Source organism: Oculina patagonica, chromosome 3 (assembly GCF_052425735.1).
Source record: "Oculina patagonica isolate OP01 chromosome 3, crgOcupat, whole genome shotgun sequence".
In the NCBI taxonomy this organism is placed as follows: domain Eukaryota; kingdom Metazoa; phylum Cnidaria; class Anthozoa; order Scleractinia; family Oculinidae; genus Oculina; species Oculina patagonica.
In genome coordinates, this window is record NC_135760.1 from 2488513 (window position 1) to 2506555 (window position 18043).

General features: G+C 39.3%; 1 long non-coding RNA gene and 1 pseudogene across 1 annotated transcript; both read left to right on the plus strand.

Annotated features, from left to right (window-relative positions):
- On the plus strand, window positions 1-10700 carry LOC144646261 (uncharacterized). Its single transcript, XR_013569377.1, has 5 exons — window positions 1-253; window positions 4913-4972; window positions 5974-6046; window positions 9116-9202; window positions 10064-10700. It is a non-coding gene; the product is annotated as an uncharacterized LOC144646261 (long non-coding RNA).
- Window positions 959-3175, plus strand: LOC144646192 (uncharacterized protein KIAA1958-like; annotated as a pseudogene).
- Window positions 10701-18043: the final 7343 nt, after the last annotated feature.

The window sequence follows — 18043 nt, forward strand, 5'->3', positions numbered from 1 at the left end:
TGGTCGAACGTTGATCCAAGTTTTAAAACTCAAGCAACAGAAATCCAGGAAATATATCTTTGCTATCGTCTATTGCTACGGGAAAGGACTGAGCTTTGGTTTGGGATTGCTCATACCTTTGGAAATGTTATGAAACACAAAAACGTGCAGCAAGAACTTGGCTTCAAGCAAACTTTTCAAGCACGTGCTTCGGAGAAACCAAAGTTATTGCAGTTTATTCCCACTCAATGGAGTTTGGGTCCACTTTAAAAAGGTAAGAACTGCCTACTTAAGTAATTTATAATTTGTAAGCGTAACTTACGATTTAGCTTACCGTTTTCTTGGGGAAAGGTCGTACAAAATATTCAAAGTAAGATATATGAAGTTAAGAGCTAACGCGCACTTGACTGTGTTAATATGTATTACTTGTCAAACAAAGATGTGTGTTACATTTTGGAATTTTACCCATCTAGGATTGACCCCATTTGACATTCCTTAGTATTCTTTGGCAGCAAATTTAAATTATAGAGGGATGTGATGTATTTTACGTACTACGAATTTGGTCATAAATTCAACAGCAGATTTCCAAGTATGTTCTGTAAAACTGGTCGTTTTTTACTTTCACTCAGTTAGTCCCTGATTCTTCGGCATACTGATGTCATCGCAGTTTCTTAATTAAATCTAATCCTTACGGCTGGTTTCAATGAAGATTGCTGGATTTGGATTTGATTTCATATACGTTCGTAATAGTAATTGGACAGAGTGGAGTACAATTCAGGGAGTAATCATAACCATTACAATTTCCTTGAATGTGATTGGTGAAAAAACTGCTTTATTTTTCAATAATTATTCTGTAGAGTTGTAATCGGACAGTGTAATCGGACAGTTGGCTGTAATCGGACACCTGTAATCGGACAGTTACAACAGCCAATCATAATAAGCAAAGTAAATTAAATACACCAATCACAGGACTGATGACAGTATCCATAGCAACTACAACTTACCCTCTAAAACTGGGGATTTCCAAAATGGAGGAATTTCTTACTTTAGACAATGTCTCCACTGGAGATATTTTCCCCAATGTCAGTTTTGAGTTATTTCCACAGTCATTTTGGGAAAGTGAAGCTAGTTTGTTTGGAGAATTGTCAACAACATTACAAGAAACACAGTCCGTAGTGACCGCCGCACCGTCTATGTCCGCAGAAATGCAACGAACGGAAGAATTGCAACAGCAAAAGTCCACTCCAGCTGAAAACATTTCAGAGACGTTAAACTTGGTTCCACAAATTGAAGAAGAAGACCAGTCCCGTTTTCCTGTAGTGTCAAACGAAGAAATAACAGAGATAAACGAGTCGGCTGCAAGCAAGAACACGAAGCGAACAACCCAAACATGGCTGACAGTGTGGCAAAAATGGTGTCTCGCTCGTAACGTCGATAATAAAATGGAGAGCTTCAGTCCACAAGATTTGGATGTAATTCTGACAAAATTCTACGCAGAAGTCAGAAAAAAGGACGGGTCAGAATACGAGCCTGATTCGCTTCGCGTAATGCAAGCATCACTCGACCGGTATCTTCGTCAAAAAGATTACTCCGCATCCATCATCAGCGGGCGAGAGTTCAAAAAGTCTCAAGAGACTCTAAATTCGAAAGCAAAGTCCCTCCGCCACCAAGGCAAAGGGAAACGGCCCAACAGGGCTCAACCCTACAGTCGAGATGAAGAAGAAATCTTTTGAAGGGAAGGTCAACTTGGAAGCCACAGTGGTCTTGCCCTGACAAACGTAAATTTCAAGAATCTCGCAGAGCACTTGGGTTTTAGAGGTCGCCAGGACCACTATAACGCCTACGTTGAAGATTTCTCCATCGTGGAAATGGCAGATGGTGACAAATGTGTCCAGTTTGAAGAAAATCCAACCAAAACGAGACAAGGCGGATTGAGAAACAAAACCCGAAGCTCTCCGCAGCAAATGTGGTCAACCGACGGCGGTGATAGAGATCCAGTGCGACTTTTTGAAGAATGGCTTGAACGTCGACCCCAACAACTTAAGAATTCCGGTCCACTGTACCTCGCGATCATCCCTAGGCCAAATTCAAATGTTTGGTACGCAAAGTCAAGAATGGGGGAGCATCGAATCAGCCAAATTATGAAGTCCGTGGCTAGCTGTTTGCCAGAGGGTTGTACGAAGAAAATTACAAACCATTCCACAAGAAAGACGGTCGTAGCGAAATTAAAGGAAGCAGGTCAACCACGTCACAAAATCATCCAAGTCACCGGGCATGCCAGAGAGTCATCTTTAGATGATTACGACCAAACCAGCGAAAGCGAACGAAGGCAGTTATCACACATTACAAGCGGGTATACAGCACCGTCGTCGACTTCGTCAGCTCCTGTCCAAGCGTCAACATCAGCAGTTCGTTCTTTCAATCGTCCAGAGCCGTGCCAAGAAGCATTGAACGCGAAAGAAAACATCCCCGCTAATCCTTTCACGGCACCATCGTATTCCGTCACAATGGCCACAAACCATCTTCAACAGGCGCCGTTTCAAGTCTTCAACCAGTGTGTGTTCAACACAAACAACGTGTCTTCTTCAGATCGTTCCTTGCAAAGCCAAAAACGTCGGAAGAGGCATGTAATCATCGACTCTGACTCGGACTAACCAACTGATTACGTTTAAAGTTTCTTGAGAGAGTTGTTGTATAAATTTTAGCTCCTTGAGACAGCTGTACTTTGAAAAAATACTGTACTTTTGTAATCTGTGAACTTCACATGGCGCCGTTTTACCAAGATTTTTCGTTCCTTGGTGGTTGCGCTTGGTTGATTTTTGATTGAATGACATTTGACGGAATGCATGACGTAAATTTCAAATTCTCTTTTTGTTGCTAAGTAACCGATTCGACTGAGTGGTTTTTGTCTTTATTCGATCTCAGGTGAACTTTTCATCGTTTTTTCATCGAGGTCTGTAATTGTTATGCTTTTGAATAGTTGAAATTAAAATCTCTTACTCAAATAAACGTGTTTGTTTTTCTCGGAAATTGTAATGGTTATGATTAATTGGTAACAGGACTGAGTGTCGTCCAATTCAGTCTGTAATCATACTCGTGATAACAAATCGGACTCCCGCTACGCGGTCGTCCGATTTTGTTAATCACTCGTATGATTACAGACCGAATTGGACTCCACTCAGTCCTATTACCATTATTAATCGGGCGAGTTATTTCGAAATCGGCCGAGCGCGCAGCGCGAGGACGATTTGAAGTTACGAGCACGATTACTCTCTGAATTGTACGACACGAGGTCCAATTACTAATTAATCGTGTCAATAACAAAATTGGAGGTTGGGAAGTCTTTAGGAACCTTTTCTGTAAGAAAAAGTCAAAGGTAAATTCAATTCGTTGCACAAAAAGTTAGAAAACAGCAAGAAAAACCCCATTCAAATGCGCGTGATTGACGCGCGGATGGCGTAGGTGTTCAATTACAGGTATCCAATTTGAAGTTGCTCAAATTGGATACCTGTAATTGGACACCCACGTGATCGCGCGCCGATTACGCGACAAATAGGCGCGCGCAGAACCAATCAAAATCGAGAATTTTGTTATAGATACGATTAATATTCAAACAGTTTTTGTTTTTGGGAGTGTATTATTATATGTTTATATCTACACTGATCTGACAAAAGGTGGATTCCGGGATCCGTGCTTGAAGGCCAGTCCCGCGCGCAAAAAGTGAGGTGGGGGGGGGGGGGGGATAGGGTAGGGTGGGATAGTCCTTCACCCAAGGTTGTGCCGGACAGCTGAGTCAAAGACCTAACAGCCCTAAGGAACCCAGGCTCAGGAATTGAATAGCTGGCTTGCTAGAGGGGCGGTCATAGTCAGGTTGGGTCACTTTTAACATACTTTGCCAGTCACACAAATGACATGGTATTGTTGTCATGATTGTCATGTTTTTTGGCATCTGAATCCAGCTGACCGCAACCTTGTGACAGCTTTAATAGCTGTGACCGTGGATGACAAGGCACTCCACCTACCCTCCTGGGCCAGGGGCCCTCAGGGGGAGGGAGGGTGGGTGCCGGTGAATTGCAGGCCTTTCTGTCAATCTACTAGGCACCTTTCGTTGAAACAAGGCAGAAAAACAAATAAGAACAGAGTCAAATATTCGCATATATTTCTCTAATAAAGTCCGTTATAATTTGAGGGGGGTGCAGCAAAGCCTACTCTAAAAATTAAAAATTAAATTTAAAAATTAAATATATACTAGTTATGCAACGCTTTCGAGTGGTATACTATGGAATATCCCACGAGTCACTTGTATTTTCTCGGTATACACACGAGCCTTTAGGCGAGTGTGTATACGAAGAAAATACAAGTGACAAGTGGGATATTCCATAGTATACCACGAGAAATGTTGTGTAACTATTTTATACCATGCCATAGAAAATACGCTCACTAAATTTCATCGAGAATAAGATCGCAGCGCACGATGGGAAGGTTGGGTTGAATACCGTCGAATATACAACGGCTTTCCTGTATTCTGATTGGCTGTATTTTCTATGGCATGGTATAAATGTTTATAGTGGTCATGCACTTAGCTTCATATCTCAACGAGATAGCTAGTTTACAGGCATGCCACTGAAACAGAGGAAACAAATAATTTTTAAATGAACATAACAAGGTTAAAAATCCCAACTGGCAGGAGGCAGACCAGTTGGCTATATACAAAGCGTGGTCGAGGGTTTGAACTCGGGACAACCGAGAAACAAATCCAGCTAGTGGCAAGGGCAGGTCTTGAACCGGGGACCTCCGGATTACAACACCAGCGCCCTAAACCACTCGGCCACGCTTGCCTCGCGCTTGCCTCGCTTGCCTCTAGATAAAGAAGAAAATAATTTCATCATTGTTTAAATCATTTGCTTAAACGTTTTTTATCCTTTTCTTCCAGGAATGGAAATGGGTGGAAAATGAGATTTCAAAGAGGTCATCGATGACACAATTACTTCAGGTAACTTCAGTACTATGTCTAAATTAGTCCAAAACGCAAAATATAAATATTTGGTACTTACTGAATGTTAAATGTTATATTCTGAGAACTAGAGCGGTTTTCACTTGAGTGTCGAAAGTTAATTGCGTTTGCTTTGGTTTTGCATTACTACGCTTAGTGATTGGCTTAAAAATCTCGCGCCACTTTCTCAGCCAATCAGGAGTAAAACCAAAACCAATCGTGTCTCGCTCGCGCACGTTTTCCCGCGCTTCGTGCCGGCGACATGTATTTGCTTCGAGTTTTGATTGGTTCACTGGATTGTCTGTTTCCTTTTTGATTGGCCAGAGTAATTACTTTGGTTTTGGTTTTACGACACTCAATTGAAAACTGCTCTATTGAGTAATGCATCTAGAAGCAAGAGGTCTTTCAAATCACAATGCGTCCAAATATCTGAGTGTCGAGGGAGTGGAGGAGGGGTGGGGAGAGGTTGGGGAATTTGGGTATAAACGTATCTAATAATATCTGATTCCACCTCAATTAAATGGAATAATTATATTCCTGCAACCTCAACTGGCCAGTGAACTTGTATTTGCCAAAGAAATATTGTACAATTAAATGATGACATTGGTTTGTTAATCGGCTACGTTAATGCTACTAGACGTGAATTCGATCCAAAGCTGAAACCGTATTCTTTTGAGTATATGTACTTTTACAATATTGTATCAGTGTTTTAAGCACTGTTACTTCGTGTCCAATCATTTTGTTTTCTCTGCATTAAATAAGGTGTGATTATGTCTTGTTTATTACAATTTAATGGCAATTGACAAAATGAAATAAACGGAAACAAGAGAGAAATGCCATAATGATTGTCCGTAAAACATTCGAAGACTCCAAACACCAGACAGACCATATAACTAAATTGTTTTCCATTTCTATATCTGTATTTATAGCTCATTGTCAGTTTGTTTTGGCTCCTTTATACGAAAATCATCACTTACATTGTCTTTTTTATTTCTTTGTAGATTGGTATCCCTGTGCTAAGCAAACTGATAAATTAAACCATCGTGGGCATCGAGTTGATATAGATGAACAATGGTAAGTCATTAGCTCTAAGTTAATTGTTCAACTATCTTGCATTGACCGTTTTACAATACAAATAGTTTTAAAGCCAATTGACGGAGTAACTTTAATGGTGTTTCAGCTATACTGCGCTGTTTTGAGTACGTGAGGGAGGAGAGGTAAGGGGGAGAACCCAGGTGTAATGGGGATGGGAAACTATCGGATTTTAAATTCCCGAGGTGGCGGAAAACGAGAGAATTTGGGGAGAAAAAAGATTCTCAGCATTGACGTTGTGTACAATTTTGCAACGGAAAAAGCACCATGGGGAAGGAACTTTTAAGGATGTCGCAAAAACCGGGAAATACAATATAGGTAGCAATAATTTTAAATCCCCATCCCCCCTCCCCTCAACTTACCATAGCATTGTAAGCGCTACCTTATCACCAATATGCTCCGGGTTTGACTCTATCAAACTTCATTGTTCATTAAATATCAGACCCCGTGCCCCTCTCCCCTCCACCTCCCTCCCGTGGTATGGCAAGCAAGACCCTCTCATCAATATGCTCAGGGTTTGACTCCGTATCATAGTTAATTGTTCATTGAATTTTAGACCCCCTACCACCCTCCCCCCCCCCTCCACCTCCCTACCGTGATATGGCAAGCGAGACCCTCTCATCAATATGCTCAGGGTTTGACTCCGTATCATAGTTAATTGTTCATTGAATTTTAGACCCCCTACCACCCCTCCCCCCTCCACCTCCCTGCCGTGGTATGGCAAGTGAGACCCTCTCATCAATATGCTCAGGGTTTGACTACGTATCATAGTTAATTGTTTATTGAAGTTTAGACCCCCTACCACCCCCTCCCCCCTCCACCTCCCTACCGTGGTATGGCAAGTGAGACCCTCTAATCAATATGCTCAGGGTTTGACTCCGTATCATAGTTAATTGTTTATTGAATTTTAGACCCCCTACCACCCCTCCCCCCTCCACCTCCCTGCCGTGATATGGCAAGTGAGACCCTCTCATCAATATGCTCAGGGTTTGACTCCGTATCATAGTTAATTGTTTATTGAATTTTAGACCCCCTACCATGCACCCCTCCCCCCTCCACCTCCCTACCGTGGTATGGCAAGTGAGACCCTCTAATCAATATGCTCAGGGTTTGACTTCGTATTTAGGTCGATATATTTTTAACAAGTTCGCCATGTTTTTATTGTCATTTTTATTTTTATTTTTTTATCAATTGTAATTAAATTTGGTTATCCTTAGCGTATTTTTATCTGATTGTAATTTAAATCGGGTTTTTATATTTTTACTTTTAAATTTCAAATGTAAACGCACTGAGACGTATGTAAAGTGCGTGCTAAGAACTGTTATTATTATTATCATAGTTAATTGTTTATTGAATTTTAGACCCCCTACCACCCCCTCCCCCCTCCACCTCCCTACCGTGATATGGAAAGCGAGAACCTCTCATAAATATGCTCAGGGTTTGACTCCGTATCATAGTTAATTGTTCATTGAAGTTTAGACCCCCTACCACCCCCTCCCCCCTCCACCTCCCTACCGTGGTATGGCAAGAGAGACCCTCTAATCAATATGCTCAGGGTTTGACTCCGTATCATAGTTAATTGTTCATTGAATTTTAGACCCCCTACCACCCCCTCCCCCCTCCACCTCCCTACCGGAGTATGGCAAGTGAGACCCTCTCATCAATATGCTCAGGGTTTGACTCCGTATCATAGTTAATTGTTCATTGAATTTTAGACCCCCTACCACCCCCCCCCCCCGTCCACCTCCCTACCGTGATATGGAAAGCGAGAACCCCTCATCAATATGCTCAGGGTTTGACTCCGTATCATAGTTAATTGTTCATTGAATTTTAGACCCCCTACCACCCCTCCCCCCAGTCCACCTCCCTACCGTGATATGGAAAGCGAGAACCCCTCATCAATATGCTCAGGGTTTGACTCCGTATCATAGTTAATTGTTCATTGAATTTTAGACCCCCTACCACCCCCTCCCCTTCCACCTCCCTGCCGTGATATGGCAAGCGAGACCCTCTCATCAATATGCTCAGGGTTTGACTCCGTATCATAGTTAATTGTTCATTGAATTTTAGACCCCCTACCACCCCCCCCCCCCGTCCACCTCCCTACCGTGATATGGAAAGCGAGACCCTCTCATCAATATGCTCAGGGTTTGACTCCGTATCATAGTTAATTGTTTATTGAATTTTAGACCCCCTACAACCCCTCCCCCTCCACCTCCCTACCGTGATATGGCAAGCGAGACCCTCTCATCAATATGCTCAGGGTTTGACTCCGTTTCATAGTTAATTGTTCATTGAATTTTAGACCCCCTACCCCCCCCCCCCCCCCCCCCGTCCACCGTGATATGGCAACCCTCTCACCAATTTGCTTCGGGTCAGTTGACTCCGTATCAGAGTTCATTGTTCGTTGTCTCTCTGTCACGAGGGTTTTTCTCTACCTGGTACTCCAGATTTCAAATCTACTTCGAGAAAATTATCCAAATTCCAATTCAATTTCGCTACCTCGCGAGTTTTTTTCGCCTCTACAACTCAAGGGAATGCTATGTTGTTAGAAGAAGACCAGGGAATTTTATGGCACGAGATAGCACAAGGATCATTTGATTTGATCATTTGAGCTTCGTTGCTTGTTGAATTCGGAAAGAAAGTTTGGGTAACTCAAAAGCTATATTTGCTTGTTGAATTCGGAAAGAAAGTTTGGGTAACTCAAAAGCTATATATAGCCACGTTCTGAGGGGTGGGGAGGGGGCTTATCTTAAACCGCATATCTGTTAACCTCATACAAAAGAAATATAAATAAATTTTTATTGTTTTAGTGCCGATTAGAAGCTCATTTTCAGAAAATGGTAACTAAAATGGGTGTATAACATTGAATCGTAAAGTTTACTTGTTTTCATGTTCACAAATTATCATTAATTATCGACCTTCTTGGAGGAGGGGCTTGTTAAAATGATTAAACTGCTAGAAGAAGGATTATTAGAGGGTACCTTAAAAGAACGGTAGGCTTAAGAAAGTTATGTTGACACGAACTGATTCCCTTTTTCTATCTTACAGTCACTTTGTGCTCGGATCTCATGGATTGCCCTCGCTTACATGAAGTACATACTGGATTGTATGGTTCTGTTCTGTGTGCTTTGCCAGGTAAGAATCAGTTTTTTTGTATCAAAACAAATGCATAAGCGGATCCGTTTGTTGATGACAGTGTTTCCATTTTGTCACATTAGCACAGGACTTTGCGTAGAGAACTGAGGCATTATGCTATTTAACAAATTGACTTCAAACGTATAGAGAACTTGTGAGATTGTGAGATTTAGTAATCGGCAAAATGTTTGCTTTCTTTGCGTGTAATATTGAAGATATTGGCTTTCAAAAACTGCAATTTGCTGGTTGGCGAAAGAACCTAATAAGCTCATACATTCTTTGTAAAATTTTGAGTTTTAAAGCCCGCGTTACATGGGGCTCAAAATTCTAGGGACAGTTAGTCATGGCATAAACATGCCAATTTTCACAATTTTTCACATGCTTTACTTTGAAACCAGACGGCTGAATGGATTTTTTTTAAGTCGACTATGCAATTCAATTTAGTATTTTAGAATGCCAGAATCTTCAATTGCCTCATATTTCATTAAAGATGGCTGCGGTGTTTTGAGAAATTGAGTATGTTTTTGGAAGAAGTAATCATCTGGATGCACCATTGCTATAACACAACGCTCCGAAGTTTAAAGCCTGGTTTTCACTCGCGACGCAAGCATAAGTGCAAGCATGAAAGGAAAAACTTTGACCCTTGCGCTTGTGCTTGCCGGCATCAAAATGCAATACGCTTGTGCTTTTGCTTTTGCTTGCGTCGAAGCCGTTTTCACGCACGGTGAAATAAGAGCTGTTATCCTTGCGCTTGTGCTTGCGTCGCTAGTGAAAACCAGGCTTAATGCTTTGGCTTGTCAAGACAAAGGAACTATTAAAAACCGTATTTAGTAAATGAATTTTCATTTATATTTCTTACAGGAATTCCGAAATAACGATGTTCAAGACAGGCTTTAGGATAAAGGCGCTACAGTGAAGGTGGAAAAAAGAAATAAAAGGAAGAAACCGAAGACAAGACACTTGAGGAAATACGAAACAAGGGACAAGTCAAAGTAGGACAGATAGTTAGATGTAATATTTGCTCGACAAGTTCTTCAAAAAACAAGTTACATTTCACGATTTGGATAAGCATTAACCGCTTAGGCCCAAGAATATCTGATTTAACGTTTTATTTTTGCATTAAGTTTTGCGCGCAATTTACCGTCTTATATTTAATTAGCTCCTTTGAATTTTTTATCGCGTCAAAACGTTAAAGGCCACTGTTTTCTGCAGGGCTTAGAAAATTTATTTACGAATTCTAATTGTCTTGTCTGCTAAATTTTTGGCCCTGATTTTTGTTTCTGAAATTTCGTTCAAGAAGTACCAGTTCGGCTTGCTTTCTCTCTTTGTAGAGTGACTCTGCAGTTTGAAATTTTATTCGCAAAACAGTATAGCTATTGTTGATATTTTCCACACGGAGCAATTTCTGATTGCATTGACGTTTGTCAATTATCGAGGTTTAAATTATTTTTAGAGGCAAATAACTTTAAAGTCGCCCTTATTCGAGCATTCGTTCGAGCTTGCAGAATCATTTACGAGAGAGAAGCGAGCTTTATTAATTTTGATGTGTTTTGGCTAGTAGGAAACGCTTGCTCGCTATAACATGACCAGAACGGAAATTTTGACAGCAAACATTTCGCTAAGTTTAATTTTATGTAATTTTTTTACCGTTTTGAATTTCCATACAAACCATGTATAGTTTGCAAACTTAGCGATAAAGCACGGTTTCTTGGTAGCCAAAATTTATAAAACATTTTATTTCTTCGTTGTGGCTATCAAAACGACCTAGTTTTTGCCAAATTCTGTTCTGAAATATTTTTCACGAGAAAATTTTAGGGTTTTCATGCAGCTTTATTGCCTTCAATGTAGTGTATTGAAGATAATTGTCTTGTTTTATTTGCCAAAACACTGCTTAGAAGCTGTTAATATAGAGTTTTGTACGCAATTATGTTGTATGCTTTGATTTTAATTCATGGTAACCCATGTTGAAAAATTTAATTTTCCCGCCAAAAAACTTAGAAAAATACAGGCGCTTATAATACGCTGCGCCTTTTTTTTTTTTTTTTTTTTTTTTTTTTTTTTTTATTTTTTTTTTTTTTCCCCCCAAAAATATATATATAAACCCCAATATTATTCCCCACATTTTTTTAAAAAAAAATATTTATACCATTGTACGGTGTAGTGTTATTAATAAACTGAATTTGCTTTGTCAGTTCTTTTTCGTGTATTATTTTATTTATATTCTAATTGAGACAAGTCAATAAAGTGTACAATTTTCTCGTGTCTTTATTTCATTTATTACTTTAAAATACTCAGACAATAAATACAAACAAGTGTTTGTGTAGCAATTACTTTTTATTCACTTCATTTATAACTTAATAAGTTAATTGAAATTCAATTATATTAATAAAAAGGTGTCAAGAAAATTTTTCCTCTATATACTAAGACTTTTGGCGGGAAAATTTTAAAAAATTTGCACAGCGTTTCCCCTGACAACTTTTCTGACAAAAAAGTTTGGGTGGTACCCCCTTGAATTTTTCCCGCCAAAACATTACAACATACCCCATCTTGTACACAAACTGGTTGAAAATTTTTGATGCCAAATATACAATAATTTTTAAACGATTTGATTTTCGAGTCCAATCTCTTGTTTGTGCACAAGATAGTGTATTTCATGATGACATCTCGTTAAATAGTAATCCCTAGAACGATGAGCAGCTAGAAATCTATTTACAAAAATGAGAAGAGCAGGTTAAAATTTGGACAACTGCAACGTTTCTGTACAACATTGAGAGGGTGAAAACACTTTTTATTTGAAATATTTAAGAAAGTTTATATAGACGGATGACTAAGACCCAACTATATAAACTATCTTAACTATAACGGTTCCAAAATGTCCCCACCTCCTCAATGTTCAAGCAAGTGTGCAGAAACTTTGCATTTGTAGTAATTTTATCCTGCTCTACTCATATTTCTGTAAATGGATTTCTAGCTGCCCACCATCCAAAGCATTACTATTTAACGTAATATCACCATAAAAAAATAAAATTTCAAGAAGATAGCAAAGGCAAGCCATAAATATAGTACGAAAGGAAAAAGTTGGTCAAAATTTTAGTGCTTTTTTATTCACAACTAAATACCGCAACGTCCGTCATTTTTAGCCGATTGAAAAAAAAAACAAATAGACATATCCGAGAAATTATAAGCCAATTTAATTTAAAAAAAAATTGTTTATAGCTTGCCAAGTTACCTTCGAGAAATTAAAGCGAGCAATATCAAAACCGTTCGTTTGCGTTTGCTACACAGAACAAGGCGGAATAAAAATATCATGCAAAATCTGCTGAAATTAGGCGCAGCATTCGTGCAAATAATTTCATAACCGTCGCATAAATGATTGAAAGTTATTCAACAAAATTTAAAAGATATTTTTTCCGAAAACATTAGCGCGTTCTAGTCTAGATTTTGTCCCGTGTAGCATTCAGAAACTGGTTTTGACGAAAGCTCTGATACATTCAGTAAGGCTCTAAAGATTAATGTCTGGTTATCACATCAAAATGTATTGCTATTCTATACCGTTCGTAAATATTTTGGTGACAAATGTTTGCCAATTGGCCAAATGAAACAAAAAACAAATTGAGCGATCATTTGTAACTCGACGCGATCGTTTTTACTCATATAAGACCAGACATAATTTCTTTACAACCTCACTGAAAATTAATTGACAAGAGAATGTAGGTTTCTGATTGATATTGCATAATCTAGAGTTTCCCTCCCAAACAACACTGAATTTGGAAGCGAAAGCTTTCCGTACGAAAATGCTTGACTTATCAGCCGATAAAATTATTTTCAGTATATGTCAATCATTTCAGAAACCTCAAATTCTCTCTTAGAGTTATCTTATTTTAAGGTGGCTCTGCATTGTGAGATATACAGTGTACGCCGATATTAATTTGCGCGCATTCTAATGCATTCGATGAAACAATTAAAGGAAGAATCAAAAACTAAATTTCAATATTATCTCATGTAAGCAATTGTTCCAAATATTAAGGCTTACCAAGGTAAGTTAAGAACAAATTTATATTAAATCGAGTGGGAAAAGATTGCAAACGAGCGAAATGAAATTCTTAAACATTCGAAGGTTTTTTCAATCCTCCTTTGGAATGCTTCGTAATTTTAGATCAAAAAACACAAAATTAATATCATTTTTGGCTTTCAATTTTGATTCACAGTTTCTATTCAATAATGAAAAATAAAAGTGTTTGATAATTGTGCTAATACGTTCTCATTAATTGCGTTCCAGATTGAAACAATTTGAACGACCAGTCATTTATTAATTTGGGATAAGGGCAATACCATCAATCATACACAATTCTGGTCACAAATTAAATTTTCAAAGCCTGGATAATTTAAACAAGAAGTTCCAGTATAAAAGGGGCCGGCCGGCCATTCTCACGCCCAGTTGTCAGTCAATCATCAAAGCGTAAACAACCTGCGTATTTTGCACAACTGTTACTGATAAAATGTGTTTCATTTTTGCTAGGAATATTCGTTAACGTGAAGTTTTCATATTTTTGTTATGATTTTTTGGTTTCATGAGATTCAAAGCATGTTCAGCGAAGGACCGGCACCACAACGTGCCACGAATGCAAAGAGTACAAATTTGCATTTCGCGCTCAAGAAGTGTGAAATGTGGGAGGTGCATCCCTTTTATAGCGGAACTTCTTGTTTAAAGATTGTCAGAGTTGACTTGGTTTGATCTCGTAACCAATAGTTACCAAAGGCTAGTTACTACCACGGTTTAATTTCAACATGCAGTGCCACCTTAAAATACTCTAATGACATTTCTCAAAGCAGAGCAGTCTTGAGCGACCACAGTTCGAAAGCTTTCGGAAAAAAGTCAGCAAAAATCGTAATTTTAAAAATGGTACAGTACGAAAAACGTCGAGAAATTTAATCTCATCAAGAAATCTAAGAGTGATTTGATTAAACCCGTGAAATGATACTAGACAATAAGATACAAATTTCATTGAATTTTGTTTTCTTTTGAAAACTACATTCTGCCTACAAATTTTTTCGCGGGTTTTGTGAAATAACTGCAGTGATCGCTCAAGAATACAAAGCCTCTGAAAACATGTTAAATGCGAAAGCTCTATTAACCTTTCCGATAAAATATGGCAGAATTACAAGCGGAATGTCTCGAATGCAAATCATGATAAAGTTTCCGCCGACAAAAGTATACAGTTTATTTTGGCCTGCAATTTATGGTATCACCCGCCCAATCCTATTGTACGAAACTGTCATTTCTTACCGGAAAGGTTTCAGTGTAACTAAATTCTCAAATGCAATAAAAATTCTTATCTTTGTGTTATTCACTCCAGCTTCGGACTTTTCCATGCTTGAATTCTTCCCACTTCTCGTGTCTTTACTACAGCACTTTTATTCCCTGAAAATAGAAAAGATAAACAGGATATTAGGAACAAACCCTAGTGTAAGACAAATCTTTAAAGATGTGAACATAGTTCCTAGTAGTGAAATGTTACGGTAAACGCGCGTCGATAAAACAAGGTTTGATAAAAGTATATTTTCATGAAATAGCTAATAACGATATGAAATAACGGTTCATGAAAATTATATGGTTCCTGCTTTCTATTGCACGTTTTACAAGAACTTCGACACGAAAAGTAAACCGACTCATTAAGCGCACGTGTTCGAGTTTGGAATAGCTTTTTGGGGAAAATTCTCGTTCTCAATTGAAGTAAACGCCAAGAAATAGACACTTACCATATAGTAGAACGGTGCAGTACTGCTTCCCCAACTGCCTCCGATATTCTTCTACAAAGTTTCTTCTCGTGAAGAAGGGAGAGCTTCACATCTTATCCCGTCCGCGAACTTCTCTGACTGACAAACAATCACCTCGGATCTGCGTGGTCATGAATATGGAAAATAGGAATGGACCAATAGTTAGCGAACAAATCACATAGCGACAACGCCTCTCGGCATGGTTGCGCTTTCTACCGCCTAATTTTTGCACATGCATTGTCATGGAAACCGCCCAAAAGCAACAATTCAAAAATGCTTCAAAATATTGATGCACTCTTTTGTAATTCATCGCGTTTCTTGTCAGTTTTGGGGATACAAATGTATAGATTAAAAATAAATAACGTTTGAACGCTGGACAAAATGGCAATGACGTTGATTAAGATAAAACGCGTGGTATGGCATGAAATTTTGATCATCGATTGTGCGGCCGTAATCTTTTTAATTCTTGCTTCATTTTCGATCTTGCATGTCATCACCTCATTTTTATTCTGCCTTCACAGAGGTAACAAGACTGAAAGATATTGACTTTGATATGTTACTTTCTTCTTATTGATAGCTTGTCCCACTCTAATATTTATGTGTTATTTAACTCTATTTAAATTTTTAAATCTCACTCGGCTTTCATGAAAACCAATGTAATTGATGGAATTCCGAGGTTAAATAAAGTATCACTCACTCAAGTACGCGAGCTCGGCCCAGGTCACCACCTAACTGAGGAACTTGCCAGCCAGGTAAAACAAAATAATCCAGCACGTGGTCAAAATGCTGACCTCATATAACATGAGTTCCCTTAGGAACTCACCAGCCAGGTAAGACAGAATAATCCAGCACGTGGTCAAGATGCTGACCTCATATAACATGAGTTCCCTTAGGAACTCACCAGCCAGGTAAGACAGAATAATCCAGCACGAGGTCAATTAGCCTGCGTTGCAGACGAACAAAACCCCGGTATAGTGCTATACAGGGGTTTTGTTCGTCTGCAACGAGGTAGAGGTCAATATGCTGACCTCATATAACATGACTTCCCTAAGGAACTCACCAGCCAGGTAAGACAGAATAATCCAGCACGAGGTCAATATGCTGTCCTATGATAACATGAGTTCCCTAAGGAACTCACCAGCCAGGTAAGACAGAATAATCCAGCACGAGGTCAATATGCTGTCCTATGATAACATGAGTTCCCTAAGGAACTCACCAGCCAGGTAAGAATTAGTTCAGTATAACATTAGTTCCCTAAGGAACTCACCACCCAAGTAAGGGAGTAAGACAGGATAATCTAGCACGAAGTCAATACATTGGTCAATATGCTATCCTCAGATAACATGACTTCCCTTAGGAGTTCACCAGTCAGGTAAAGGTGGATTTCCACTGTCGCGTAAAAAGTAATAAAAAGCGTTTCTTTTTTACGTGTGTTGAATGACGTAAATGCCCGCCATCCTTAATTATCAAGTTGGTGAATAAATATATCTTATTAACCACGCGCGAGGGCGACTGGGCGAATATGGCCCGAGGTCTTGACAGTACGGATCGAGCGCAGCGAGGTCCGTACAAAAAAGACCAAGGGCCAATATTCGCCCAGTACGGTCCCGAGCAAGCTGGTTAATAAGAGATTTTTACACGACTGGAAACTTTGTGTAGTGAGAATTGCTACCCGGTAGATGTCCTGGAAAACAATGTGCGGCAAAACTTTTCCGCGCGCTATTAAAAAAAAAGTTATTATATTTTCAAAGCAATAAAAACTCCGAAAAAATCTTGCAAAAAAAAATCTGCAAAAATCTTGCGCTAAATCGCGCTGGAATTAGCGCGGGATCATCCGGTACAAAACCCGGTCCGATACTTGGAAAATATCGGCCCCGCGGGACGGAATAAGTAATCTGATGGCTGATTCAGTTATTGGCCCTCGGACCGCCTTAGTCGTGTAATAAAGTGTGTTATTGGCGGCCACATTGGAGGAGTGAAACAATAAATTGTGTTTCCTTTGGGAAAAAACTCACCAGCCAGGTAAGACAGAATAATCCAGGACGAGGACAATATGCTGCCCTAAGATAACACGAGTTCTCTTAGGAACTCGCCAGCAGGTAAGACAGAATAACGCAGTATGCTGTCCTCAGATAACACAAGTTCCATATGGAACTCATCAGCCAGTTATATGATCATATAATATGACTCATATATTATATGGCTCAGATAATATGAGTTCCCTTTGAAACTCACCAGTCAGGTAAGACAGAAAAATCCAGCACGAAGCCAATATGCTGCCCTAAGAAAACACGAGTTCCCTTAAAGGAACTCGCCAGCCACTAAGCCTAGTAATGCAAAACCAAAGCAAACGCATATTACTTTTAACACTTAAGTAAAAACCGCTATATTGTACTATGCAATATCACAAGCCCTGGCTTTTATAACTGTCGCAAGCCAGGAGATGAGAATAGGGATATATTTCTATTTCGATTCATGTTTCGCTTGATCTTGTTGGTTTTTATATGGACTTTATGTCAAGCAACTATTTTAACAGTTTAAAAACTAGTTATGAGGCAAGTTACTGCCCCAGGGGGAGGGGGGGGTACTTGCAGTATACATGACGAGGGGGGGGGGGGGGTCCGACGGAGCTTCATATTGCGAACCCAAAAAAATACATGAGCCTGAAATTTTAGACCCCCAAAAATACCTGGCATCAAAATTTCTTCCCCAAAAAGTACCTCGATACTGATTTATTCAATCAAACAGACTTTAAGACCTAAAAAAATACATGACAGATCTCTTGACCCAAAAAAATACAGAGGATGTAAATTTTTAACCCAAAAAAATACTTCGGACCTCCCCGTCATGTATACTGCAAGTACCCCCCTGGGGTTACTGCAATGGCTGCAGAAAGCAATTATTTCAGCAACTGATGTCCCAATGACTTGATCTTCACTGTGAGTCCACAAATTTAAGAAATTTTGGGAAAAGAAGCCTGAAAAATGCAGGGATTCAAACCGGTGACCTATGCAATGCTACGTATACCAACTGAGCTGCGAAGCCATAACTTGTGTCATTGCT